The 27,436-nt window shown below is 42.3% G+C and overlaps 1 protein-coding gene across 3 annotated transcripts in view; it reads left to right on the plus strand.

Annotated features, from left to right (window-relative positions):
* Positions 1-27,436, plus strand: part of FAM110B (family with sequence similarity 110 member B) — a 139,007-nt gene that overhangs the window by 7,076 nt on the left and 104,495 nt on the right. The window contains exons 2-3 of one of the 3 annotated variants that reach the window (XM_043483192.1): positions 19,334-19,460; positions 27,335-27,430. The gene's annotated coding sequence lies outside the window, so the exon portion shown is untranslated. Of the gene's footprint in view, positions 1-19,333; positions 19,461-25,881; positions 27,213-27,334; positions 27,431-27,436 lie in introns of those variants that run through there. The other 2 variants (XM_043483193.1, XM_043483191.1) reach the window with 2 other exon arrangements.

Consider the following 27,436-nt stretch of genomic DNA (forward strand, 5'->3'; position numbering starts at 1 on the left):
TTGGAAACTGGGAACTCAGTAGGGTTGGGAGATACCAGTGACCCCTGACAGCGCTTCTGTTTTGACTACATAGTTAGAACAAGATGAGTTGGGAGGTTCTCTGTACACTTGACTATGAGATGGGGATTTTTAAAATCCTTTCAGTCTATCCCTGGCCAGTGCTCATTCAAATGATCACTGATTGGAACGTTGTGATTTTAAGAATCAGACATTTTTTCTTCTCTGTGAGTTTTGTTCTTGTTCAGTGACCTTGAAGGAAGAAGAGAAATCATTGTGGTGGTCTGGAATTCGACTAGTCCTGGGTGCTCTTCCCAACTCCTGTAGGCTCTGTTTTAACCTACAACAAGACTTGGTGTCTAACCAGCCTTCTTACAGTTTTTGGTCAAAGTGGCCACCATCTTTCAGGGGATAGACCAGCTGTCTAATAACTTAGTTCTTTAATTTAACGGAGATTATTTTTCTAATCCTTGTTAGTGAATTTATATTTACAACTTTTGTAGGGGGAGAGTATTACAGAGCCATATAAAATCTATTTCTTGTGGGAAGTTGAAATATTCTGTTAGGTCATGCTGGAGGATGTATGCAGTCTCCCTGCGTTGTTTGGAATTCTTTTTTTTGGCTGTGGTGGGTCTTTGTTGCTGTGTGGCTGCTTTCTCTAGTTGTGGCGTGCTGACTGCTCGCTGTGGTGGTTCCTCTTGTTGCAGAGCCTAGAGCCGGCAGTAGCTGCAGTTCTCAGGCTCTAGAACACACACGAGCTTCGCTGCTCCACGGCATGTGGGACCTTCCCAGTCTAGGGATCAAACTGGTACCCCTTGCCTTGCAAGGCAGGGTCTTATCCCTGGACCATCAGGGAAGTCCTTGGAATTTGATTTTAAGTGAATTTTCCATACAAATGATGGAAGTCCCATGCGTGGGTGTGTGCGAACTTAGTCATGTCTGACTCTTTGTGACCCCATGGACTGTAGCCCACCAGGATCCTCTGTTGCAGGGATTTCCCAGGCAAGAATACTGGAGTGGGTTGCCATTTCCTCCTCCAGGGGATCTTCCTGACCCAGAGATCGAACCCGTTTCTCCTTTGTCTCCTGCATTGGCAGACAGATTCTTTACCACTGGGCCACCTGGGAAGCCCCCGGAGTCCTATGCATGGCAGGTAGTCTGAGTGGGGTCACACTTCTCCAGCTGTAATCCCCGTGCTCAGCGTGAGCTTTGCAGCGGCCACGTTTCCCCAGGTAGGAGCCACCCTGCCCTCACCGCAGAGTGAAGGGTTCCAGCTCTCCTGGCCAGGCAGGTGTGCTTATTGGATTTCTCCCACAGGAGTTTTTCCTTTCAGAATCCGCAGGCACACGTCCGAACCTCTTCGGTTGTTAATCCCCCATTGCTATTTCCATGTGCCTTTTCCAGTAGAATCTCAACATGAAGCATTCAGCTGTTGAAAAGCTCTGTAGTCTCTCTGGCTCTTACCCAAAAGGTGTTGAAGTGAGTTGAGTTCATGATCAAGAGACCGCACCCTAAGGCCTTTTAATTAAGCAAACCAAGACGTTATCACATGTTGTTATACATTCTGTCTCAGGAATACTTAAGGATCTTCATTTTATTTATGTACTTATTTAGATGAGGAAAAGAGTGTCTATTAGCTTGCAATTTAAAATATAAAGCCCTTCTCCCTCAGTGGCTTAAAATGGAGCAATATCCTATACCTGAGGACAGGAGAAAGGGGTGCTCTCTGTTAAATGAACAACTCTCCTGCCCCCAAACTTTTATGGTTATCACTGAAATTTACCCTTCTGATTTTATTTAAAAATTTTTTAAAACTTTTTATTTTGCACTGGAATATAGCTGCCCCCAAACTTTTATGGTTATCACTGAAATTTACCCTTCTGATTTTATTTAAAAATTTTTTAAAACCTTTTATTTTGCACTGGAATATAGCTGATTACCAAAAAATGTTGTGATGGTTTCAGGTGAGCAGCAAAGGGACTCAGCCACGCATACACATGTATCCATTCTCCCCCAAACTCCCCTCCCATCCAGGCTGCCACATGACATTGAGTGGAGTTCCCGGTGCTGTACATTAGGTCTTAAGGACCTTCACATTACTTTGGATTTTTCATTTTACCAGATAGTATTGACTATTCACGTGTACCTTGTGTTGGTCTGGGTTCTCCACAGAAGCAGAACCAATAGGATCTCAATCTTGATCTCAACGAAGTTTATTGTAACAAATTGGCTCTTAGCGGTTTTGCAGGCTGAGAAGTCCCAGAATATTTCGTTTGCAGCAGAAAATGCAGCAAAGACAAGGGGTCAGCCCCAGTGGGAGGGTGGGGGGAGACTGGGTCTCAGCTCAGCCAGGCACAGAGAGATCTCATCCCCTCACCCGCCTTGTGGGATTCAGGTCCTCCACCGATGAGACGAGGCCACCTGCACTGGGGAGGGCAGTAACTGATCAGTCACATATAACCAAAACGTACTCCTTTCTCCCAGAGCTCACATTTAGATCGACTCATTTAGAATGGTCTGGGCCTGAGGTTCCTTATCTGCTCCTGTCTGGACCATGAGTTGGTGTGAGACTAGAAACAACCACAGGCAGCCCTTTGGTGCCAAGCCTGGGAGCCTTGACTGTGGTGGGTAGCCCTTGGAATCGGGTGGTGTGGCCTTAGCAGGTTCCAGTAGGTTGACTTTTGGGTCTTTATTAAACTCCAGACAAGAGTTTTGTCTAGAATCCTAATCCCCTTAGATGAAACTGGCTGAGGCCAAAGGTAAATAGAGCTAAAATCTTTTCTCTTTCCATGTTTCAGCATTAGGACATGGATGCCAGGGCCTTACTGAGCTGTTTTCCAAAACCCATGCTCAGATTTGGACCAACTGATGTAGTAACTGCCTCCCAGGTGGCGCTGGGGTCAAGAACCCGCCTGCCAGTGCAGGAGACAGAAGAGATGTGGGTTCGATCCCAGGGTTGGGAAGACCCACTGGAGAAGGAAGCATAGTGGAGGCAAGAAAAGGAAGAAGACCCAGGCAGGGATATCAGCTGGAGAGGAAGAGAGGACTAAGGCCTCAGCTGTGGGGGAAGGCACGCCAGGAGCAGGGGAGATATTTCAGAGTAAGATGGAGGGGGAAACCCAGAGAGGATGTCAGAGGGGACTGGGGTCCTCTCTGCAGTATCGGGGTGATGGTGAGCTCCAAGTGTCACCTGGCTTGGGTGTATTCTTGCCTGGAAAATCCCATGGACAGAGGAGCCTGGCTGGCAACAGTTCATGGGGTTACAAAGAGTCAGATGCGACTGATACAGTAACTAGTGGTGTCAATAGTGACTGACACCACTTCCGTTTCTTTGTAGCCCTTGGAATCCAGTGGTGTGGCCCCCATACTCATGTATGCTTGAGCGCCTGCTGTTTACCAGGGACCGTGATGCTCCCTGGTGGGGTGGACTTCACTTGTCTTGCTTGAAGTTCTGGTGGCTCTGAGCCTCTGGGCCACCTCCTGTAGAGCTTCATCTTCATCTCAGCCATCTCTTAGAACTTCCTTTCCCTAGTTCTGCCTCCAAGTTCCTGCCTGTCGTGGAAGAACTGACGTGACCTCTTCCAGCCGTGTCCATCATCTGAAATGCCCTGCTGTCTTCGTGGAAAGTGTCCATGTGACTGGGGTCACATGCATCACAGTGTTACTCACTTGGCATGGGGGATGCAGCATCCACAAAGCCCAGATTCGTCTTTACAAGAGAAAAAAGTAAAGCTTTGTTCCTTTTTCTTTTCACTGTTACTTTTTGGCCCCTCCATCCCTTCTTTGAACAAAAAGTAGTGCCGAGGGAATATTGTATGAAAAGCTATTTTTTTTTTCTTGCATTTTGAAAAGTTGCAAACCTCCCATAAGAAACTTCCCTCTACTGTTAAGAGGGTAAATTCCTCAAACCTAAAATAGCAAACCTAGTAGTAAGCAAGACAGCTTTTGTCTGTGCTCATAGATGTTTAATGCTTTGTGATCTAATGAAGCGACTGTGTGAGAGCCACAAAAAGCTCCCGTTTGGGAAGGGGTGACTTCTCCCCTCTGTCTCCTGCCGCCCCACTGCATCTGAGCTGAGGCTGTGGCTGACTGAAGTCCCCCGCCCTGAGCTGAGCGGGAGAGGCCTCCGGACTGAGGGCAGAAGTCTGGCCAGTATCCTTCAGCCCATGTTCCTGCCAGCTGATGCTTGGAGCTCACCATCACCCTGATCCTGCAGTGAGGACCCTAGTCCCCTCTGACATCCTTTCTGGGTTTCCCCCTCCATCTGACTCTGAGATCATCTCCCCTGCTCCTGGCGTGCCTTCCCCCACAGCTCAGACCTTGGTCCTCTTTTCCTCTCTGACTGGTAGCCCCGCCTCTGCTGTCTTCCCTTTCCTGCCTCCGCTGTGCTCCCTCTGAAGCAGCTGTGTCACCGGCTTGTCACATTGCCTGGCCACCCCAGGCCCCACTCAAGTGCCCAGGACGAAGTCCTGTTAACCCAACATCCAGGGCTGTCCTGCCTTGGCCCGAGGGCTTCTGCAGCCACTTCCCTGGGCTTTGCCTGGCACTGCATCTGCTGCTTTCTCTCTCTGCTTCATGCCCTCCTGATCATCCTAAAAGGCTCTGTTATGCCTCATCTTTAGTTCTTTTCCTTGACCTCATGTAGTCTAAATAAAAAGAACAGAATAAACAATCACACCTTTTGTGATGTTCAAGTAACTTGAATGCACGCATGCACACTCAGTCGTGTCTGACTCTTTGCCACTCTATGGACTGCAGCCCGCCAGGCTCCTCTGTTCATGGGATTTCCAGGCAAGAATACTGGAGTGGGTTGCTGTCTCCTTCTCCAGGGGATCTTCTCGACCCAGGAACTGAACCCAAATCTCTTGGGTCTCCTGCCTTGGCAGGCAGGTTCTTCACTGCTGAGCCACCTGGGAAGCCCAAGTAACTTGAATGCAAAGGCGTAAAATATGTCTCTGCCTTATCGCTACTGTAGGATTCAATGGAAGGACAGGAATTGTATCTCACAGCTTCATGTGAGTATCTCCTTGTGTCCGAGTCCACTCTGCTGCCCTGAGGGTGTTTTGCATTTCAAGATCAAGGCCAAGGTCCTCTCCAGTGTAGGGTAAATTTGAAGATAGGATGAAGATACCACTATTGATAATATCCTGAGAGATTATGGAGAAGACAAAAAAATGCCAGAATTAAATGCCCTGATTCTTCAGAAAATGCCAAGAGATCCTAGCCCTGCACTGTCCAGTGTGTTGACCGCTGGTCGCACGTGACTTCTGGGTACTGGCTTGGTGGCTGGCCTGAATTGCTTGAATGCCTCCAAGCATAAAATATCACATTTTGAAGATTTGCTTGAAAAAAACATGTGAAATAGTTCGTGAATAATTTTTTATATTACATGTTTACATGATACTATTTTGGACAGGTAATATATTATTGTTAAAATATATTATCAAGCTTATAAATAAAATATATTGTCAAAATAATTTCACCTGTTTTGAATTGATGATATAGTATTATTAAAATATATTATCAAGTTTATAAGTAAAATAGATTATAAAAATTATTTCATCTTTTTTTTTTTTTTTAATTTTTGCTATAGCCACAAGAGGTGGCGCTAGTGGTAAAGAACCTGCCTTCTAATGCATAAGAGACGCATGTTCAATACCGGGTCGGAAAGATCCCCTGGAGAAGGAAATAGCAACCCACTCCATTATTCTTACCTAGAGAATCCCATGGACAGAGGAGCCCGGTGAGCTATAGTCCGTAGGGTCACAGAGTAAGACATGACTGAAACGACTTAGCATGTTACCCACAGGAAAATTTAAAAGAACATACACGGTTAGCGTTTGTGACTTGCATTGCGTTTTCCTGGGAGGATGCTGTTTTAGACTCTACGACTCATGGCTTTTCCTTCACATCCTTGGCAGCATCCTAGAGCATAGTGTGGAGCAGATGGCTGGGCACTCATAGGAAAGGAAGTAGTGAGAACTAAAGGCAAGATAGTTTTGCCAAGAACAAATCGTGCCAAGTGAACCTCATTTGTTTTTTGTAAGGTTACGAGGCTAGAAGATCAGATGAGTTCTCCTCGGATAAGCTTGAGGACAATTTAGAGAGTGTGAAGTTGTTTTGATGGCATGGCTGCCTCTGTGGCTGGTTGAACTCAGTTCCCAGAATATCTTGTGTTGATGGTTGTGTTGAGAACAGGCTGGGAGATGCTCTCAGGATTCCCATAGTGCTTGTTTCACAAATGAGGGTCATTTGTGAAGAGGTCGAGTTCAGTCAGGTTTGGGTAGTCTGGAAAAGGTTACCCACGCCAGCCGTGGTCTGTAGCTCATTCATCCATCATATGTGTTGAGGGTGTGTTTGCTCAGGCACCATGCTGACTGGCTGCTGGGAGTGAGGACTAATGATACACTGTCCCTGACCTCTGGAGTGACCTTCAAGCTATTGTTTTTGAAAGATCATTCTGACTTTGCCCACTAGGTCCCTGTTTGGCTGCATCTGTACAGAAGTGGATGATTCTGTATCTGCTCAGGCTTTTTGAACTTTAGTTGAAAATTATGGAGCTTCTGGGCCTTCCCAGGTGGCTCTGGTAAAGAATCCACCTGCCAATGCCAGGAGACATAAGAGACGTGAATTCGATCCCTGGGTCAGAAAGGTCCCTTGTAGTAAGAAATGGCAACCTGCTTCAGTATTCCTGCCTGGAGACTCCCATGGACTGAGGAGCCTGGTGGGCTACAGTCCATGGGGTCGCAAAGAGTTGGACACGACTGAGTGACTGAGTATGCACATGTTCATGGATCTTCTGAGCTCTTAGCAATCTAAGAGGCTTGTGGGAAATTCTTTTCAGAGTGGATGTAGCCCATCCATGGCCCTGCTTCCCTCATCTTTGATATTCCACGTGTGTGGAAAGTGGGTGCAGGCCACATTCAGGTGGCATGGATTTATCTTAGACTCTGCTTGAATCACTTTCCTGAGGCAGTAGTCCCCTTGTCTGTCCTGCTCTTCACCTGGGTTGCAGGATATTCCAGAAGCAGCCATATGACATCTCTGCCCGCATTTTGGTGGAGGTGTTGTCAGTATGTCCTACATTATTACCCACTGTGCTTGACACTTTACATGCTTACAGATTTGTCAAAAACACAAAAGACAAATAATTTGATGACAGTAAACTTTAGGCAGAAATGAAGCTCAGCTGTAGCAACTTAGAAGAAATTTATGGCTGGTTTCTTCTGTATTTTGCCCTGTTTCTATGCTTTAATTTTCTCTAAACCCTGAAATTTTTAATTTTCTGTTTGTCTCTGATTTTATTGTCTTTTTTCTTAAAGGTATCTCACATCTTTTGGGGAAGGAAGGCCGATTTAAAGTAAAAGTAGAGGCTTTCTTAATGTTTGGTTTAGAAGTTGGTTTTTAGAACTCTTTACCTTGGAAAGATAGGAGTTTTATATTTGACCTTATCAAAGCTTTCATATTAAATACTTAGATCAGCGATGAGCAGCTTTCCGATTTATTTATGTATTTTTTTGTAGATGAGAAAAAAAATTTAGAGGTTACATTTTTTTCTGTTCAAATTTATAAGACTTGTTGAGTCCTATGTGAAGGGGGATGAGGCGGAATTTTTACAATTTAGTTATCTCTTGGGTAGAATATCTCAAAGAGGGGTTTGATTAGATTTCTGGGCCATGAGCAAGGTGCCCTATGGGCGTATTTGGGTGGTCGCAGTACCGGGCGGGCAGGCCTCTGGGCTCCTGTGCCTGTGGAGAGCTGCTCAGGGTCCCCTGGGGTTACCCCATTTCTTTCTCAGAACAGCCTGCAGGGTGCTGTTACTACCGTCCCATGTAACGTGGTGTCAAGAGCTGAGCTAGCCTCTTTGAGGTGCTGGCAAGGGAAGAGCTGGTCTGGTGCCTGTACTCGGGGAGTCAGGGTGGCTGCCTCAGCTGTGAGCAGTCAGAGAGGCCCCCACTGCCCTCCTGGCCTGGCCTCCCCTTTCCTGGGGTTGTGCTCCCACCCAACCCGGGCTGGCTCCCCATCCTTGTCTTCCCAGCTGGAGATCTCTGCCCGTGGCTTCTCCCAAGAGGTCCTGGGGTCCACTCTGCCCTGGGGTGTCCATATGTCCACCCTGTCCCCTCCCCAACCCAGGCCTCGAGGGGCTGTTGGTGGACAGGCAAGCAGCGGTCCAGAAGGGGTGGTGGACAGTCACTGCTCTGTCCCCCACGCTGAGCCCAGAGTGTTTCAACCCTGACTCATGTCCTCTTCACCCATAACCTGCCTCTGGGGTTGCCATTTCCAGTTCCATCTTTTCTTTTTTTTTTCTTTAACTTCTCATCTTGGTTCTGTTGCCTCCTGCTCAGAAGCTCGGAGTCAGCTCCACGGTAGATTTCACAAAATCTATTCAGGGCCCTGTCTCAGGGGCGCGTCGTTGTTGGAAAACAAGGTCATACCTCCCTTTAACACCAAAATAAACTGATAAATGCCTGTGAGTGGAGAAGGAGGGGAGCGAAGTGGCCGGCCTTCAATCCTGGGGCGTTTGTTACCGGCTGGAAAGGAGGCCAGACCCTGTATCTCTTGGGGACGGGAGTTTCTGTGAATTGAGATCCTGACCTCCTGTCTGCAGGGCGACACTTTTGTCTTCTGTCTGGCTTGGCAGAGGGTCAAGCAGAATGGGAGCTCTCAGGGTGAACATGGTGTCACAGTTCTTCCTCAAAAGGCCCTTCGGGGTCACCTGCTCCAGTGGTCCATACTGTGGAACCCCTTAGCACACCTGAGATTCTGGAGCATCCGAGTGGAAACTGGGTGGGGGGGCTGCCCAGGTTGTTTCTGGGGTGACAGTGATGCAGAGGTGGCTTTAGGACCCCTGCATCTGGGCCATGATTCTCAGACTCTAGCTTGTCAGTTGCCTGGAGGGTTAAATAGTTGCTGGTCTCTTCCCAGAGTTTCTGATTCACTGGGTTTTGGAAGGCCTAAGAATTTGCATTTTTTAAAAAAAGACTATTTATTTTTATTTATTTTGTCTGCACAGGGTCTTAGTTGCAACATGTGGGATCTAGTTCCCTGATCAGGGATTGAACGCAGGCCCCCTGCATTGGGAGCATGGAGTCTTAGCCACTGGACCACCAGGGAAGTCCCTGAGAATTTGCATTTTTAACACATTCCCTGCTGTTATTGAATCGCTGATCTGGGCAAAGTCCTCTTTTTTTTCTTTTGTGAGTAAACAGATATCATTAAAAAATTTTTTAATACTACCTTGATATCTTTAGTGAATTAAGTTGTTTTGCATTGAGTGTTTCTTTAGCAATTCTTAATTGAGAACCTGTGATAATCACAAGTTTCAAAGGTTTGGGTATTCTATTTTGGCTAATATAATTTCATCACGATTAAGTTCGGTGTACTAAATGATGTCAAAATCTGTTAGCTTTTGAAAACCATGATTTATAAAAAACACAAGGAGAAAAATATATATAAATAGGAAATCCTGCTTGGGCAAATTGAAATGAAGACCTCAGTCCATTCAGTTAATAGTATCGGTCAATTGTACAGTTTTCAAAGCCAAATGATGGCTTCCCAATGTTCATCTCAGTTATAGGAAAGGAAAACATACGATTTCTGGATTCAGTTAATGCATGTGTTTTAGATTCCAAATTCCTTTAACAGTAGCATTTTTGAAAAATCGAATGATATAATACCTGAGGGCCTTCCCAGGTGACTCAGTGGTAAAGAATCCGCCTGCCAATGCAAGAGACACTGGAGATTTGGGTTTGATCACTGGGTTGGGAAGATCGCTTGGAGGAGGGCATGGCAACCCACTCCAGTATTCTTGCTTGGGAAATCCCATGAACAGAGGAGCCTGGTGGACTGCATAGTCCATGGGGTTGCAAAGAGTTGCATGCTCACAGACACACAGATACACACATACATACTACCTGAAGCATTTAATCTAAAGGTTGCCTGGTGCTTCATTTGAGATTGTCCAGGCACCATACAACTTTGCAGGGTCCTGGAGGGTTGGTGATTGAGGTTGGGTGTCTTGTAGGGAAAATGCTGCGAAGACAGAAAGGGTTATAAAAGCTCTCCCTGGGGCGGGGGAGATGACCCGTGTGTCACAGGCTCTAACTTTCTCACCATGAATCTGAAACAAAGTGGATAATGTTTGATATAACACTGCTGTTTAATAAGCTATGGACGTGTATCTTCTTCTCTAAGCATTTTGCATTTGTCTTTAGTCTGTGTGCGTTTTCATAGTTAAAATATCAATTCAGTTATGATTTGCTTTTGGGGGGTGCAATTTAGTAAACATTTTAAGTCCTTCAAAAGCAGAACTATGATCTTCATATTTTATTTATGATTATAATGGAAATCTGTTCTTGAACATACTCAGCTTTCATAAAATATTTTAAAATGTATTCAGTATAAGATGTCTTTGTTCATTAGCATCAAGACTCTGGGCCATGAAACTGTACTTATTGCCTTAGATTTAAAAAATGTTTTTCTGAAATAACATCCTTGTCTTGCGTGCTAAGTCAGTCAGTCATGTCCAACTCTTTTCAAACCCATGGCCTGTAGCCCACCAGGCTCCTCTGTCCATGGGATTCTCCAGGCAAGAATACTACACTGGGTTGCCATTTCTTCCTCCAGGAGGTCTTCTTGACCCAGGGATCAAACTCTTGTCTTTTTTGTCTCCTGCATTGGCAGGGGGGTTCTTTACCACTAGCACCACCTGGGAAGTGCCAGATTTGAGGACTTTTAATTTTTTTTAGCTGAGTTAGTGGTGTTCCTCCTTTCAGACAGCTTGGCTCTTTTTAAAAACTATTTCAGAGTACATGAAGTTTATATTCTTGGAACACTTTTTCTTATTTCAACAAAAGTCAGTTAGATGCTATTAAATTGATTAAATTTAAATGAATAGAGTGAAGGTAATTTCTAAATTTAGTCTTAGGTCCTTAAGTAAAATTGCCCTCAGTGAGCTGAAACTTTTTTTTTTTTTCCAAGTTACAAGGATTTAAAGTGACATCTAGTAAAATGTGTATTCTATAATTAAAATAAGTCCCATTTGGAAATAAATTTGACTCATAGAAAGTTGAGCTATTTCTTATTATATCGTTCAATTCATTCTATTTTTATGGTTTAATTATATAGTTGACCCATTTAATCTGAGTACCTCACAAAATAGAAACTAGGGTATCTTTTAAACAATTTTAGAATCTGAGCTATCCGCCTTCTCTTTGGTGAGTGGGGCCAGAGAGAACCAGAACAGGTATTCTCTGCCTTTTTGATGATCTTTCTATCTACGAAATAGATACTTTTAGATAAATGACTGCACTGGGCGAAAAGAACAGTGGGAGTTGGCATGCAATCTGTGTTGTCAACTATTGCATAACCAGTGACCCCAAAATGTAGTGGCTCCAAGGGATAAAGGTTTCTCACTGTTGCATTTCTCTGGGGATTCAAGAATCTCGGAGGCTGCATTCAGGGATTGCCAGGACCACAGTCACCTGGAGGAATTGCATCCAAGGTGGGTGGCAGGTGGGTTGACGCTGCTGTTGGTGGGTTAGGGGGAGCTCAGTTCACTCTCCCCAGGGGCCTTTCATTGTTTTGGTTAGAGGTCAGCTTCTTGTCCAGGGAAGCGCCAGAAGGGTGATCCTTCAGTGTCTCAGACTGGCTCGCTGCCCAACTCCAGGGAGTTTGTCCTGAGGTGCCTCCTGGTGCCAGGATGTGCCAGGCGCCAGCTTCTGGGCCCCCAGGGGACGTGGATGCCATGAGCAGAAACACAGGTGCAGGTCATGGGGAGAGGCGACACACCCAAGGAGGCTTCCCTGAAGAGGGTCCCATCTGGGCCCAGTCAGATCTTCCTTCCTCTTGGGGAAAGTGGATGTTGGTAGGTGAAGGGATGGGCTGGCCGTGCGGAGCTGGTTGGGGAGAGATTCGGATGGAACTTCTAGCCAGGTGGGCAGGACCAGGTCGAGGGACTGAGTCCATTTACCATCTTCCCATCCTTTGTGGGCTTGTTTATATATTTTACTTCTGCCTGTATTATGTGGGCTTCCCAGGTGGCTCAGTGGTAAAGAACCCACCTGCCAGTGCGGGAGATATAAAAGACACAGGTTCCGTCCCTGGGTGGGGAAGATCCCCTGGAGGAGGGCTTGGCAACCCACTCAAGTATTCTTGCCTGGAGAGTCCTATGGACCGAGGAACCCGGCATGCTACAGTCCACAGGGTCACAAAGAGTCGTACATGACTGAAGCAACTTAGCACAAAGGCAGGAATGCATATTATTATACATTGCTTTACAGCCAGATACCTTTTTATTTATTTATTTTATTTTATTTTTTTTATTAGTTGGAGGCTAATTACTTCACAACATTTCAGTGGGTTTTGTCATACATTGATATGAATCAGCAATAGATTCACACGTATTCCCCATCCCGATCCCCCCTCCCACCTCCCTCTCCACCCGATTCCTCTGGGTCTTCCCAGTGCACCAGGCCCGAGCACCTGTCTCATGCATCCCACCTGGGCTGGTGATCTGTTTCACTATAGATAATATACATGCTATTCTCTCGAAACATCCCCCCCTCACCTTCTCCCACAGAGTCCAAAAGTCTGTTCTGTACTTCTGTGTCTCTTTTTCCGTTTTGCATATAGGGTTATCGTTACCATCTTTCTAAATTCCATATATATGTGTTAGTATGCTGTAATGTTCTTTATCTTTCTGGCTTACTTCACTCTGTATAAGGGGCTCCAGTTTCATCCATCTCATTAGGACTGATTCAAATGAATTCTTTTTGATGGCTGAGTAATATTCCATGGTGTATATGTATCACAGCTTCCTTATCCATTCATCTGCTGATGGGCATCTAGGTTGCTTCCATGTCCTGGCTATTATAAACAGTGCTGCGATGAACATTGGGGTGCACGTGTCTCTTTCAGATCTGGTTTCCTCAGTGTGTATGCCCAGAAGTGGGATTGCTGGGTCATATGGCAGTTCTATTTCCAGTTTTTTAAGAAATCTCCACACTGTTTCCCATAGCGGCTGTACTAGTTTGCATTCCCACCAACAGTGTAAGAGGGTTCCCTTTTCTCCACACCCTCTCCAGCATTTATTGCTTGTAGACTTTTGGATAGCAGCCATCCTGACTGGCGTGTAATGGTACCTCATTGTGGTTTTGATTTGCATTTCTCTAATAATGAGTGATGTTGAGCATCTTTTCATTTGTTTGTTAGCCATCTGTATGTCTTCTTTGGAGAAATGTCTGTTTAGTTCTTTGGCCCATTTTTTGATTGGGTCATTTATTTTTCTGGAATTGAGCTGCAGGAGTTGCTTGTATATTTTTGAGATTAATCCTTTGTCTGTTTCTTCATTTTCTATTATTTTCTCCCAATCTGAGGGCTGTCTTTTCACCTTACTTATAGTTTCCTTTGTAGTGCAAAAGCTTTTAAGTTTCATTAGGTCCCATTTGTTTAGTTTTGCTTTTATTTCCAATATTCTGGGAGGTGGTTCATAGAGGATCTTGCTGTGATTTATGTCGGAGAGTGTTTTGCCTATGTTCTCCTCTAGGAGTTTTATAGTTTCTGGTCTTACATTTAGATCTTTAATCCATTTTGAGTTTATTTTGTGTATGGTGTTAGAAAGTGTTCTAGTTTCATTCTTTTACAAGTGGTTGACCAGTTTTTCCAGCAATATCACTGATGAACATAGAATGCAAAAATCCTTAAACGAAAAATTCTAGCAACAGATCCAACAACATATTAAAAAAATCATGACGACCATGACCAAGTGGGCTTTTAATCCCGGAATGCAAGGATTCTTTAATATCCGAAATCAATCAATGTAATACACCACATTAACAAATTGAAAGATAAAAACCATATGATTATCTCAATAGATGCAGAGAAAGCCTTTGACAAAATTCAACACTCATTTATGATTAAAACTCTCCAAAAAGCAGGAATAGTAGGAACATACCTCAACATAATAAAAGCTATATATGACAAACCCACAGCAAGCATCACCCTCAATGGTGAAAAATTGAAAGCATTTCCCCTGAAATCAGGAACAAGACAAGGGTGCCCACTCTCACCACTACTATTCAACATAGTGTTGGAAGTTCTGGCCACAGCAATCAGAGCAGAAAAAGAAGTAAAAGGAATCCAGATAGGAAAAGAAGAAGTGAAACTCTCACTGTTTGCAGATGACATGATCCTCTACATAGAAAACCCTAAAGACTCTACCAGAAAATTACTAGAGCTAATCAATGAATATAGTAAAGTTGCAGGATATAAAATTAACACAGAAATCCCTTGCATTCCTATATACTAACAATGAAAAAACAGAAAGAGAAATTAAGGAAACAATACCATTCACCATTGCAACAAAAAGAATAAAATACTTAGGAGTATATCTACCTAAAGAAACAAAAGACCTATACATAGAAAACTATAAAACACTGATGAAAGAAATCAAGAGGACACAAACAGATGGAGAAACATACCGTGTTCATGGACTTGGAAGAATCAATATTGTCAAAATGGCTATTCTACCCAAAGCAATCTATAGATTCAATGCAATCCCTATCAAGCTACCAACGGTATTTTTCACAGAACTAGACCAAAGAATTTCACAATTTGTATGGAAATACAAAAAACCTCGAATAGCCAAAGTAATCTTGAGAAAGAAGAATGGAACTGGAGGAATCAACCTGCCTGACTTCAGACTCTACTACAAAGCCACAGTCATCAAGACAGTATGGTACTGGCACAAAGACAGAAATATAGATCAATGGAACAGAATAGAAAGCCCAGAGATAAATCCAGATACCTTTTTAAAGAATATTTTGTTTCACTTCTTGGGAGTGCAAGCTCTTTCTTCCTGATGGAGATCAGGGTAGACTAAGAAGTGGACCTTCAGATCTCTCAGAATGGAGCTAAAGTCTGAGTTGCACTTGTAACTTTTTAAAAAAAATCTTTACAAAGATACTTTTAAAAACATTTATCCCCACATTTATCTTTTCTGTGCTCTTCATCCCTTCCTGTATTTTTCAGTTTTTCCATTTGGTACTATTTCCCTTCAACCTGAAGGACTTTCTCAGTCATTTAGTGCAGTGTGGGTCTGCTAGGAACAGAGTGTTCAGCTTTCGTTTAACTGGAGACTTCTTTCATTTGCCTCCATTTTTGAGGGATAATTCTGCCACATATAGGATTCTAGATTGGCAGCATTATTTTTCCTCTTAGCACTTTAGCTATGCTATTCCATTCCTTGTTTTTTAAAGATTTTTTTTTTTTTTTGATGTGAACAATTTTTGAAGTCTCTATTGAATTTGTTACAATACTTCTTCTGTTTTATATTTTGGTTTTTTTTGGCCATGAGGCATGTGGGATCTTATTTCCCTGACCAGGGATCAAATCCACAACCTTGCTTTGGAAGGTGAAGTCCTAACCACGGGACCACCTGGCAAGTCCCTCTGCTGTTCCACTCTGTTTCCCTGGGCCCTGATGAGAAGTTGAGCATCGTTATTTTTGTTCTGCCGTGTGTCTTTTCTTTTCTCCTTGCTTTTTAAAAGTTGTTTCTGTGTTTTAATTTTAACAGTTAGACTATCATATAGATGGGTCTAGTTTTCCTGGTATTTACCTGTTTGGGATTTATTGAGCTGCTTGGGTTGGTGGGATGACTTTTTCAAATTTGGCACATTTTATTCATATTTCTTCAAATATTTTAATCTTATCATTCTCTTTTCTCTTCTCTAATTACTGTACTTGTTATCTCAGTAAATGACACTAATTCTCAAATCACCGATACTTAGTTCTTTTTTTTCTGTTCTTTTTCTCTGTTTAATTTGGAGAATGTAAGTTTACTGACCCGTTCTTTTGCAGTGTCCAATTAGCAAGCCCACTCAGTAAATTTATTTCAAATCTTGTATTTTTAGCCCTAGATTTTTATTTAGTTCTATTTTAGAGTTTCTGTTCTGTCATAAAATAACCAATCTCTTCTTCCATTATATACTTATTTTCCTATAAATTCTTTAACATATTTATTATAGTTAAATCCCCAACTACTCATTTCATCAATGGAGTAGAGATTCTCTCTTTCTTAATTGTTCATTCTTAATTATGGATCACAGTTTCCTATTTCTTTATATATTTTGTAATTTAAAAAATTGTATTCCAGGAGTCATGAATAAAATAGTAGACTGAAGTATAATATTTTATTTGTTTCACTTCTTGGAGAGTGCAAGCTCCTCCTTTTTTTAATATTAATTTTTGTTGGAGTATAGTTGCTTTTCAATGTTGTGTTAGTTTCTGTTGTACAGCAAAGTGACTCAGCCACAGATATACATATATCCCCTCTTCCTTGGAATTCCTTCCTATTTAGGTCATCATACAGCATTTAGTAGAGTTCTCTGTCCTTATAGCAGGTTCTCATTAGTTATCTATTTTATACATAGTATCAATAGTGTGTGTGTGTGTGTGTGTGTGTGTGTGTGTGCATGCTCAGTTGTGTCCAACTGTTTGTGGCCCTGTGGACTATAGCCTGCCAGGCTTTTCTGTCCATGGAATTTTCCAGGCAAGAATACTGGAGTGGGATGTCATTTCCTTCTTCCAGGGATCTTCCCAACCCAGGGATCAAACCCACATCTCCTGTGTCTCCTGCATTGGCAGGTGGATTCTTTACCACTGAGCGACCAGGGGAACCCATATATATGCATTTTTAAAGTAAATGCCTGAAACTGAGAAGTCAGTCAGTGGGTTCCCTTGCCCTCTGGCCCTGGATTGAGTGGAAAGCACTGGCAGGTGATCAGTGCCCAGTTGAGTGTATGAGTGACATTCTTCTTATTTTTCCTTTTCCCAAGACTGGAATCTGTGATACCTGTGCTATTCAAATGAGCCACTGCTGGTTACTGATACCTGCCAACAGAACAAGATATCTGAAAGGGAATAAAAAGTAAAATCAAGCATTGTTCTCTTGGACTTGCCCTGAGACAAACTCCTTTTCCTTTATGAAACTGACTAATCAAATGTAGGTCAGAGAACAGTAAGAGTTAAAGATTCAGAGATAAAGTGCATTCATAGCTTTGTGGTTGCTTTGAGGGGCTCCCCAGACAGTAAGAAATAGAATAGATCTATTTATCATAGGTCTGAGGACTGTGAAGTCCAAGGTCAAGGTATAGGCAGGTTCCATGTACCATGAGGGCTAGGTTCTATTCATGACAACACTCTTCTTGTTTCTGAGTTCTTGCTTGGCAGAAGGTGCAAGAAAGCTCTCTGGCGTCTCTTTTATAAGGGCACGAATCCTGTTCTTGAGGGCCCCATCCTTGTGAGCTAACCACCTCCCAATACCATCACATTGGGGTTCAGGATTTCAACATATTAAGTTTGAGGGAAGATATTCAGTCCATTGCAATGGCATTCCTAGTACTAATGGTTGAAAGGTGTTTGATTAGTTACCATCTTTCAGGTTCCAAATCACTGGTGTTAAATGTATTGCCATTTAATTCAAAACAACCCCAAGCAGAACTGAGGTCCAAATTTGGATGGTTTGACTGTAAAACAATCACCTTTAACCACCAAGCTATAAGTACTACCTGGTTCAAAGACTTCTTTGATGATGAATCAATTTGCTTTTTATGTGTTAGATTGTTTTATCAATCGCTTCTTGTTCAACCAGTAATATTTTATCTAACATCTACTTTATCGTGGACATTGATGTGAGAGTAGAACATGATAGACATAAAAGAATTCAGAGACTGTTTGTGAAACATGCAATTTAGCTGAAAAGTAAGGCTTACATAAAAGAGCCAAACAGCCAAAAAAATGCTACAAAAGATCATACAGTAAATGCTCTGTTTTATGGAGCAAGCTATATTTCTTACCATGCAATTTAGTATTACCATTAAGAGAGCAGAACTGCCTTAAATGTAATGGAGCCATTAATTTGACGTTTACTCGTAGTGTCAATCTTTCCCTGCCAGTCCTTTATACTGACATTAATTTCCCAAAGCTCTGAAGATATTAATAGCCTACAGGAGACATTGAATATAAAAAGTTAAGTCCTCCATGAAATTGCACCCTGACTTATTTTAGAGACATGCCACTAGCCTCACTCATACCTCCCCTTGCTCATGTGCTAGGGGGACAGCATCGACAGTTTCAGGGGTATACCAGAGAGAGAGAGCTTTCTGCAGGGCTGGTGATGCTTGTCTTTCTGGAGGTGGCCAGTGCAGTCAGGTTCTTTCTGTTGTAAACACAGTGATGTATATTTTTTTGTTGTTTATTAGTCACTAAGTTGTGTCCAACTCCTGTGAACCCATGGACTGTTGCCTACCAGGCTTCTCTGTCCATGAGATTTCCCAGGCAAGAATACTGGAGTGGGTTGCCATTTCCTGCTCCACGGGATCTTCCCTACTCAGGGATCAAACCTACATCTTCTGCATCGGCAGGTGTGTTTTTTACCATTGGGTCACTAGGAAGCCCAATGTATATTTAGCCCCTCCATTTCTGTGGCCTTGCTGAGTGAGAAGCACCTGGCTGTACATTTCCATCCTGAAGGCCGTTTTCCTGTGACTTGAAAAGTAAGAAGTGCCCAGTAGACACCTGCTACCCGCTGAATGAAACCAGAGGACATGGTGCTGAGTGGAGTAAGCCAGTCAGAAAAGGACCTCCACTGCATCCTCCTGCTTACAGGAAGTACTTAGAGGAGTCAGATTCCTGGAAAGAGAGAGAGAAAGTAGAGTAGTGGTTGCTAGGGACGGGGGAGAGAGGGACTATCCTGGTAGCTCAGATGGTAAAGAATCTCCTGCAGTGCAGGAGACCAGGTTCCATCCCTGGGTCAGGAAGATCTCCTGGAGAAGGAAATGACAACCCAGTCTAGTATTCTTGCCTGAAGAATCCCATGGACAGAGGAGCCTGGCAGGCTATACTGTTCATGGGGTTGCAAAGAGTCGGTCACGACTAAGCACATACACAGGGAGAGAGGGGAATGGATGTTAATACTTAATGGGTACAGAATTTCAGTTTTTTGAGATGAAGCAGTCTGGAAATGTTTGGTGGTGATGGTCACATAACAGTGCGAAGGTACCTAATGTCACTGAACCATATCTTTAAAAACAGTTACAATTGTAAATTCTGTGTTGTACATATTTTCCCACAATTAAAAAACTGTAAAAATATAAAACATGATGCCTCAATAAAGCTTGTGTTCAAGTGTTAACAAAAAAGTGCCCAGTAGATTATATTACATTTTATTAACATCATGCTGAATTTTTGTAGAGGACAGAAAATACCAGTGTTGTTGGCACTTTTCTCCACATGCTTATTAATGGGATGAATAGCTTTCTTTTTTTTTTTTTTTTAGAAGAAGCTGAAAGTAGAGATCTATTGGCCTGAAATCATTGCCACCTGCTCTAGAAAGCCCTTGGAGGAGACTCCAGTTATATTTCTCACCTAGTCCGGAGAGCCCAAACCTCAGGGCTGTGAAACAGGTCTGTTCTCCTAAGGATCAAAAAAAAAAAATAATGTGGGAAAACTGTGCCCACATTCTCAATGAACATAAAGAGTGTATGCCTTTCAAACAACTTAAGTGATTCCTGGAGCTCCTGTAGTCCAACACTGACTATATCATGTAGACTAATTTTTTAAGGGAAAAAAAAGAGGAGATTTGAATCTCATCAACACTATCTCTTACTTGGTATTTATAGATGCCCAGGAGGATGGAAGTTTGCCAGTTTATAATCAAAGCAGAAAACAGAAATTTGTTGACATAATTTCTTGGCATGATATACTAGGATTATTTAAATAGTATTACATAATTTCTATTTTTGGTTTTCAAGGAACATAGTGACTTATTTAATAGATAGTCATTTAAAAATTAAAATTTATAGAAGTAGAATTATCATATGACCCAGTAATTCCACTTCTGAGTGTATACCCAGAGGAATCCAAAGCAAGGTCTAGAAGAGATCTTTGTTTCAATACACCCATGTTCATAGCAGCAGTATTCACAACTGCTAAAATGTGGAGGCAATTCGTGTCCATCAAATGATGAATGACTAATCAGAATGTGGTTAATACACAATGCAGTACTATTTAGTCTTAAAAAGGGAAGAAATTCTGACATATGCTACAACATGGATGAACCTTGAGGACATTATGCTAATTGGAATAAGCCCATTACAAAAAGACATACAGTATGATTCCAGTCATGTGAAATACCCAGGCAAATCATGGAGACAGAAATTAGAATGGTGGTTGCCAGGGGCTGGGGAAGGGGGAATGGGGAATTATTGTTTAATGGGTCTGGAGTTACAGTTCTACAAGATAAAAAGTGTTCTGGAGATGAATGGTGATGTGTACAACATTGTGATGTATTTAATACCACTGAACTGTACACTTAAAGACAGTTAAGAGGGCAAATTTTATGTATTGTGTAGTTTACCATAGTAGAAAAAAATGAAAGAAAATTTATCAGCCTCCAGAAAAGATAAATGCTTTCTATCTTAGGTTTTAATGGGTTCCTTATCCCTATTTTTTTTTCTTGACGGAAATATTTTTCATAATGTAGGTTAGCAAGAGATTTTGCACATAAAAATTTGAGTAACTGCAAAATACATGTTTTCTACAATAGGTTCTGCTGGATGAAGAAGTACAGAGTAATTTGTGGGTTTTTTTTTTTCAGTGTTTTGAGGAACCTTCGCATTGTTTTCCACAGTGGCTGAACCAGTTTACATTCCCACCAGCAGTGTACAAGTCTTTCTTTTTCTCTACATCCTCAGCAACTTTTGTTATTTATGGTCTGTTTGATGACGGTCATTCTGACAGGTGTGGGGTAATAGCTTATTGTGGTCTTGCTTTGTCTCTCCCTGATGGTTAGTGATGGTGAGCACCTTTCCATGTACCTGTCGGCCATCTGTGTGTCTTCTTTGGAAAAATACTTATTCACGTCCTCTGCCCACTGTTTAATTGTGGTGTTTGTTATTTTGATACTGAGATGTGTGAACTCCTTATGTATTTTAGATATTAACCCCTTATCAGATGTATCATTTGCAAATATTATCTCCCATTCAGGAAGTTGTCTTTTTGTTTTGTCGATGGTTTGCTTTGCTGTGCAAAAGCTTTTAAATTTAATTAGGCCCCAGTTTATTTTTGCTTTTATTTCCTTTGCCAGAGGAGACAGATAGAAAAAAATATTGCTACAAGTCATGTCAAAGAGTGTTTTGTTTTTGTTGTCTTCCAGGAGTTTTATGGTTTCCGATCTTATATTTAGGTCTTTAATCCAATTTGAGTTTATTTTTGTAAATCAAGTGAGATTGTAAATACAGTGACTTTGGAAGAACCGTGTTGACCAAAAAGAAAATCTCTCTTAGTTTATTTTGGATTTGGGAAATCTCTGGTGTTGTACAAGTTTAAAATTTTTGAAGGAAGGAAGCTCCTCTGTTCCTTCTTTCCAGATTAGCGTGTTAGTCCCACAGAATATGTGAAGGTCATTCTGGTGTATATTCACATTTATGCGAATAACCTTCCCACCCATCTCCGCTGGTGCATAGTCAGGGAAACACTATAAACTCTATTTGTTTTGTTACTTTATTAACCTCTTCTAAATGAGCTATTATTTCCAGCTGTGTGTGTTAGTCGCTCAGTTGTGTCCAACTCTTCCTGACCCCATACACTGTGCCTGCCAGGTTTCCCTGTCCGAGGAATTCTCCAGGCAAGAATACTGGATCGGGTAGCCTTTTCCTTCTCCAGGAGAGCTTCCCAGCCCGGGGATAAAACCTGGGTCTCCCACATTGCACTTTCCCTCTGAGCCACCAGGGAAGTCCATTTCCAGCTACTGAGTCAGAATCATTAAAACCCTGGAAAATGACAATGTATGATATTGGATTGCAAGCAATTAATAACTGTACTAGGTTTAAAAAATGTATTTGTATAATAAGCTGTGTGTCAGAGTACCATTTTGAAGAGTGTTAAGAATGAACAGTTGAGATGGGCAACATGTTTTTTAATATATTATTTGAAACTAGGTGCATTTATCTTTAAAAATATTTTTGTGACATTGACATTAGACGAAATATTTTACAGGTTTTCCATTGTGACATTCTTTAGAAAATTCTATCTTGGATATTTGTGGGTTTGCTAAGTGTTACTATTATGTAGAGAATCAATGAACAGAACACATCTGAGTGAATTTAATGAAACTTTTCATATGCTTCTTTCTTTGTCAAGTCTAGAGAAATAGATCTATTTTAACTCAGTCCAAAGAAATTAATTGTTGGAACACATGAAAGCCTTCTTTTTAAGCTGAGTTCACAGCCTGTGAGGAGCCTGACAGTGAGGTGATTATGATCTTTTTAGTTTGAACCTCAAGAAGATGTCTCTAGCTGTGTGATCCTGCCTTTTGGGAAATACAAGTTAATTTTCCAGAATGTTTAGAAATCAGTGATTCATAATCCAGTCACTCCTGTGTGCCTGGCGTCTTCACATGTTTTTACTGAAACGTCTTACTCCAAAGTAGGGACTGTTTCCATTTGTTGATGAAAAGTGGGCAGAAGGAGGTGGCTCAGCTACCAGGCCCTGTCCAGTGAGTGAACGCCTCTTTAGCTACTTCCTTTGCGATCCATTGGCATTTAATCTTCGAGATGACCTGTGAGGTCCTGGCTGTAGTTATCTCCATCTCCAGACCAGGAAATCTGGCCTCTGAGAGGTTTACTCACTCAAAGTCACATGGTTAGTGAAGGCGTGAAAGCAGGATTGAACTCAGCTGATGGAAGAACACTTAAGAGTCTCCATCAGGTAAATATTTTGGTTCCACTGCTGTAGTCCAGCTTCGACTGCCTGGACTCCTTAGGGAGTCACCACCCTCATATTCTGTAGCTCCAAGGTGATGGGGCATTTGTCCTGACTTAGGGCTTCCGTGGCGGCTCAGACAGTAAAGAATCTGCTGCAATGCAGGAGAGATGCAGGTTCAGTCCCTGGGTTGGGAAGATCTCTGGAGAAGGGAATGGCAACCCACTCCAGTATTCTTGCCTGGAGAATCCCTATGGACGGAGGAGCCTGGTGGGCTACAGTCCATGGTGTCGCAAAGAGTCACTAACACCCCCAACCCCATACAAACACATTGTATGAGACGCCCGGTTGCTCTGTATCCATGCAAAACACTTAATGTTTTTATCCTTGTGACTTTAGCCATTCTCATGAGTATACAGCAGCATCTCATTGAGGTTTTAGTTTGCATTTCCTGCTAATTATGTAGCAGAGCTCTTGTGCTTCCTTGGCGTTGGTTTTCTTCGTTGAAAATTTGTGTTTGGATCCTGTCTATTTTTTGGGTTGTGCTGGATCTTCGTTGCTACATCTGTGCTTTCTCTGGTGGTGGAGAGGAGCTGTGGGCCTCTCGCTGCAGAGCCTTCTCTTGTTGAAGGAGCATGGGCTCTGGAGCATGAGGGCTTCAGAAGTTGTGGCTTACAGGCTTAATTGCCCAGAGGCATATGTGATCTTAGTTCCTGACCAGGAATGGAACCCATGTCCCCTGCACTGGGGACATGTCCCCATGAGTTTTAATACCATTGAGTTTTAATACCATTAATGAGGTAATGTGGAGAGTTATAAAGGAAGTATTTTGTTGCTGACATATTTTCAGGAAAGGAATCTCTTTAATGGATATTTTGTTTCCTATACCATTTTTTTTTCTTTTTTGGACATGTATAGCAGGAACTGCCTGTCATCTCTTGGTTTGTTTTAATTTAACTTGCTTTGCTAAATCTACTTTTTACTGACTCTGTCAACTCATAATCTCTGGGAAAACGACTTGTGAAGGTACTCATTACACCTCTAAACACACACACACACACACACATATCCATCCGTCACAGGCAAACCTTGACTCCCCTACCACTGTGAGGGCACCCTAGTGACCCCAGTGGACACTCTGCAGCGGGCACAACATCCTCTCCTGCTTTCTGGTTCCCCTGCACCCACCGCTGTTCAGTGTAAATTACTGGGGAGTCAACAAGTGACTGTTGGTGATGATAAGCTGCTGACCTGGGTAGGTTAAGTGCTCTTGAATGACTCCAGTGTTAGAGAACAAGAGATCTTCTAAACTGATGGATGGAGTAGTAAATTAGTTTGAAATCCTTACTTTAAAAACTGCTTCTGTAAGCTTTAGAATACCAAGGTTTTGCTTGATAGCTAGCTATAAAATCTACTTGGGAAAAAGTATTGTAGCAAAGCTGTGATTGTAATTTGGCTATGAGTTGTTGTTGTTGTTCGATCGCTAAGTCATGTCTCACTTTTTGTGACCCCACGGACTGCAGCACACCAGGTTGCCCTGTCCTCCATCTCCCAGAGCGTATCATCCAAGCATCTCATCCTCTGTTCCCTCTTTCTCTTCCTGCCCTCAGTCTTTCCCAGCATCAGGGTCTTTTCCAGTGAGTCAGCTCTTCACATCAGGTGGCCAAAGTATTGGAGCTTCAGCTTCAACATCAGTCCTTCTGATGAATATTCAGGGTTGATTTCCTTTAGGATGGACTGATTTGATCTCTTTGCAGTCCAAGGGACTATGAATAAGACAGGGTAATTCTATTTTTATTTTTGTAAAATAATTAAATTAATCTAATTATTTTTGACTGTGCTCAGTCTCTGTGGCCGCGTATGGGGTTTCTCTAGTTGGGGTGAGCAGAGGCTACTCTCAAGGTGTGGCCCGTAGACTTAGTTTCCTTGCGGCATGTGGGGTCTTCCTGGACCACAGATCAAACCTGTCCATGTCCCCTGCATTGCCAGATGGATTCTTAACCACTGGACCACCAAGGAAGTCCAATAATTCTGTTTTTAGAGTAGATGTTTCTAGGATAGACAACCTAAGAGTATTTTGTGGCCTTTAGTGGTTGTTGTATCTGTGGGCCAAAGGCAGAATATGTTCTTCATCATTGTGAGCCATGTTTTGTATTAATATGGGATTCCCTGGTAGCTCAGACAGTAAAGAATCCGCCTGTCAATGCAGGAGACAGGGGTTTCTATCCCTGGATTGGGAGGATCCCCTGAAGAAGAAAATGGCAACCCACTCCAGTATTCTTGCCTGGGATATCCTATGAACAGTGGAGCTTGGCAGGCTACAGTCCATGTGGTCTCAAAGAGTCGTATATGAGTGAGCAACTAACACTTGTATTAATATAAAGTTGAGTTGATTCATCAAGAGGTGTCCATGCTGTGTAGGATAATGAATGAGTAGAAAAGCTGATGAAAGTGTGAGCTCATGGGGGGTTGCTTTTGAAATTTATGATCTGTAGAGCACTGGATTGGCACCTAGCGGATCTGAGATCTAGGACCAGCTTTGCTGTGTGACTTTGGAGAGGTCACTTGGCCACTCTGGGCTTTCCTCTGCTCTGAAATGAGTCAGTTGAAAGACTTGTGGTGTGGATTATTTTTATTACAATGGTTTTGAGGTCACTTGGCAACTTTGAAAATAAATCCAATCTTGAAGTTCTTCATCTGTGGTGTTATTCCTCATTCCAGTCATAATTGCATGGTTTTTCTGTCTTTATTGCTTTCTCTTTGTTACTCTTTATTACTTTCTCTCTTCCAAAGTAAGAAAAGGAAAAGGTAAAAATAATGATAAAGACGAAAAGGGATTTTTGATACAATATTAGAGCAAAACAAAAGCCTGTTTTTGAAATAGTAAAATGCAAAACTTTTTGCTTTGTTATTGTGGGTCACAGTCAATTCAAATTGGGCCCAAAGGTGTTTTGGATTAAAATTTCTCTAATGTCCTCATAAATGTTTGTGATTTTTTCACTTGAATTTTTGGTGTCCCTTATATTTCAGCAAGCAAATAAAATGAAATCTTAAACTGCAGGCAGTAAGCAATCAAAAAGAGCCCGTAGAACTTGGAGTTTATGTTTCTATTTTAATTTAGTGCCAATTCTGACTTTATGTTCTTGTTGAACATTGTTGGGTAGTGAGACAAAGGGAAAGTAGATTATTTTGAAAGTTTTAAATGTGAGAGTGGGAATTATCAGTGTTAGTTATTGAAATAGACATTTTCAGGCTTGCTTTTTACTTTTTTTGAAGCTATTCAAAATCTAGGTCAAGATTTGCAGCCTTACTCACGAACTCCTGGCACATAGTTCACTGCATATTGCTCCAGAAAGGAACTAATGATGGCGGGGAAACTGGTGTCTACCTTAATGAAGTGGTTCTCAGGCATCATCTGTTGAAGTCCCAAGTGCCCCCTTAAAAAATCATACTGTTGATTACTCCTGTATCCGTGCAAAACATGGAATAAATTTCAATTAAAAAAGGTATCTATGAAAGAGCATCTTCCTTCCCTGTTGCCTGGCTCCCATTGTCAAGTAAACAAAAATGTCATTATCTGGGCTGACGGCACCAGACGAAAGCAGATGCTAGAGGAAAAGATGGTTAAGTTTTCCATCACATTTTCTTGAGCTGCTAGATGTCCACATAACAATCACTTTCATGATTCATCCAAGTGTCTCCAAATAGAGTAAGAACATTTACAGAAATGGCAACCAACTCCATGTATTCTTGCGTGGGAAATCCCATGGACAGAGGAGGCTGGCGGGCTATATATAGTCCATGGGGTTGCAAAAGAGTCAGACACAACTTAGTGACTAAACAACAGACCTAAGAACATGACTTTTCTCCAAAAAGCCTGTTTCTTTCTGCGTTTGTAAAGTGGAGTCACATTGTTTCTGGACCTGAGTATGTGCCCAGTCATTGTTAATTATTTCCTTCCTAAAAATGAAATACTCAAAAATTGGGGTAGTGTCGCCTCCAAGAGCTGACCTTGCATCAGGAGAATAAAGAAAACCCAGGACAATGAGGCACGTGTTTGTGAGCTCTGGTAGGAACTGCGTTTGGAGGACAAGATAAGAGAAAATGCTGACTTGTAATATTTTTTTCCCTTGCAAACATTAACAAAGTTTCTGCAGTACAAGCAACATATCCCTCTTCTCCCCAGCTATGCAGTTTCTTGTGAGGAGGCGACATCATTTCCTGCTTGGTTTTGTGAATTACAAGGATGCTGTGTCCTGCTGGGGATGCTGGGCTTGGAATGAGGCAGAGAGAGGCTCACAGGGGTCAATCGCCAGGCTAGTGGCAGCCCACAGGCTCTTTAAGTTGTTTTCCATTAAGGGCACAAGCAAAGCCCACCTTATAGTTGACTTTTGTCTTTTTCCCAAATCGAGCAACTCTGTAAAAAAGAGCCTTTGGACCCAGATTTTTCCCAGGTAGATTAGGAAATACCACTCTTGTTACACAGTGAAAATTAGTTTCTCTTTAATGATACTTGAAAAACTAATCACTTTTCTTCTCTAGAATAATCATAATCATCTCTGCTCTTTTATTTTAGCTGTCTCCAACTGGACATCCAGGGCGCCTCTCCTGTTCTTTCTGACTCTTGAATTTGAAGCTAACAAGACTCTGCAGCCTGGAAAGGAAGTAAAAGGTAATA

Source organism: Cervus canadensis, chromosome 12 (genome assembly GCF_019320065.1).
Source record: "Cervus canadensis isolate Bull #8, Minnesota chromosome 12, ASM1932006v1, whole genome shotgun sequence".
In the NCBI taxonomy this organism is placed as follows: domain Eukaryota; kingdom Metazoa; phylum Chordata; class Mammalia; order Artiodactyla; family Cervidae; genus Cervus; species Cervus canadensis.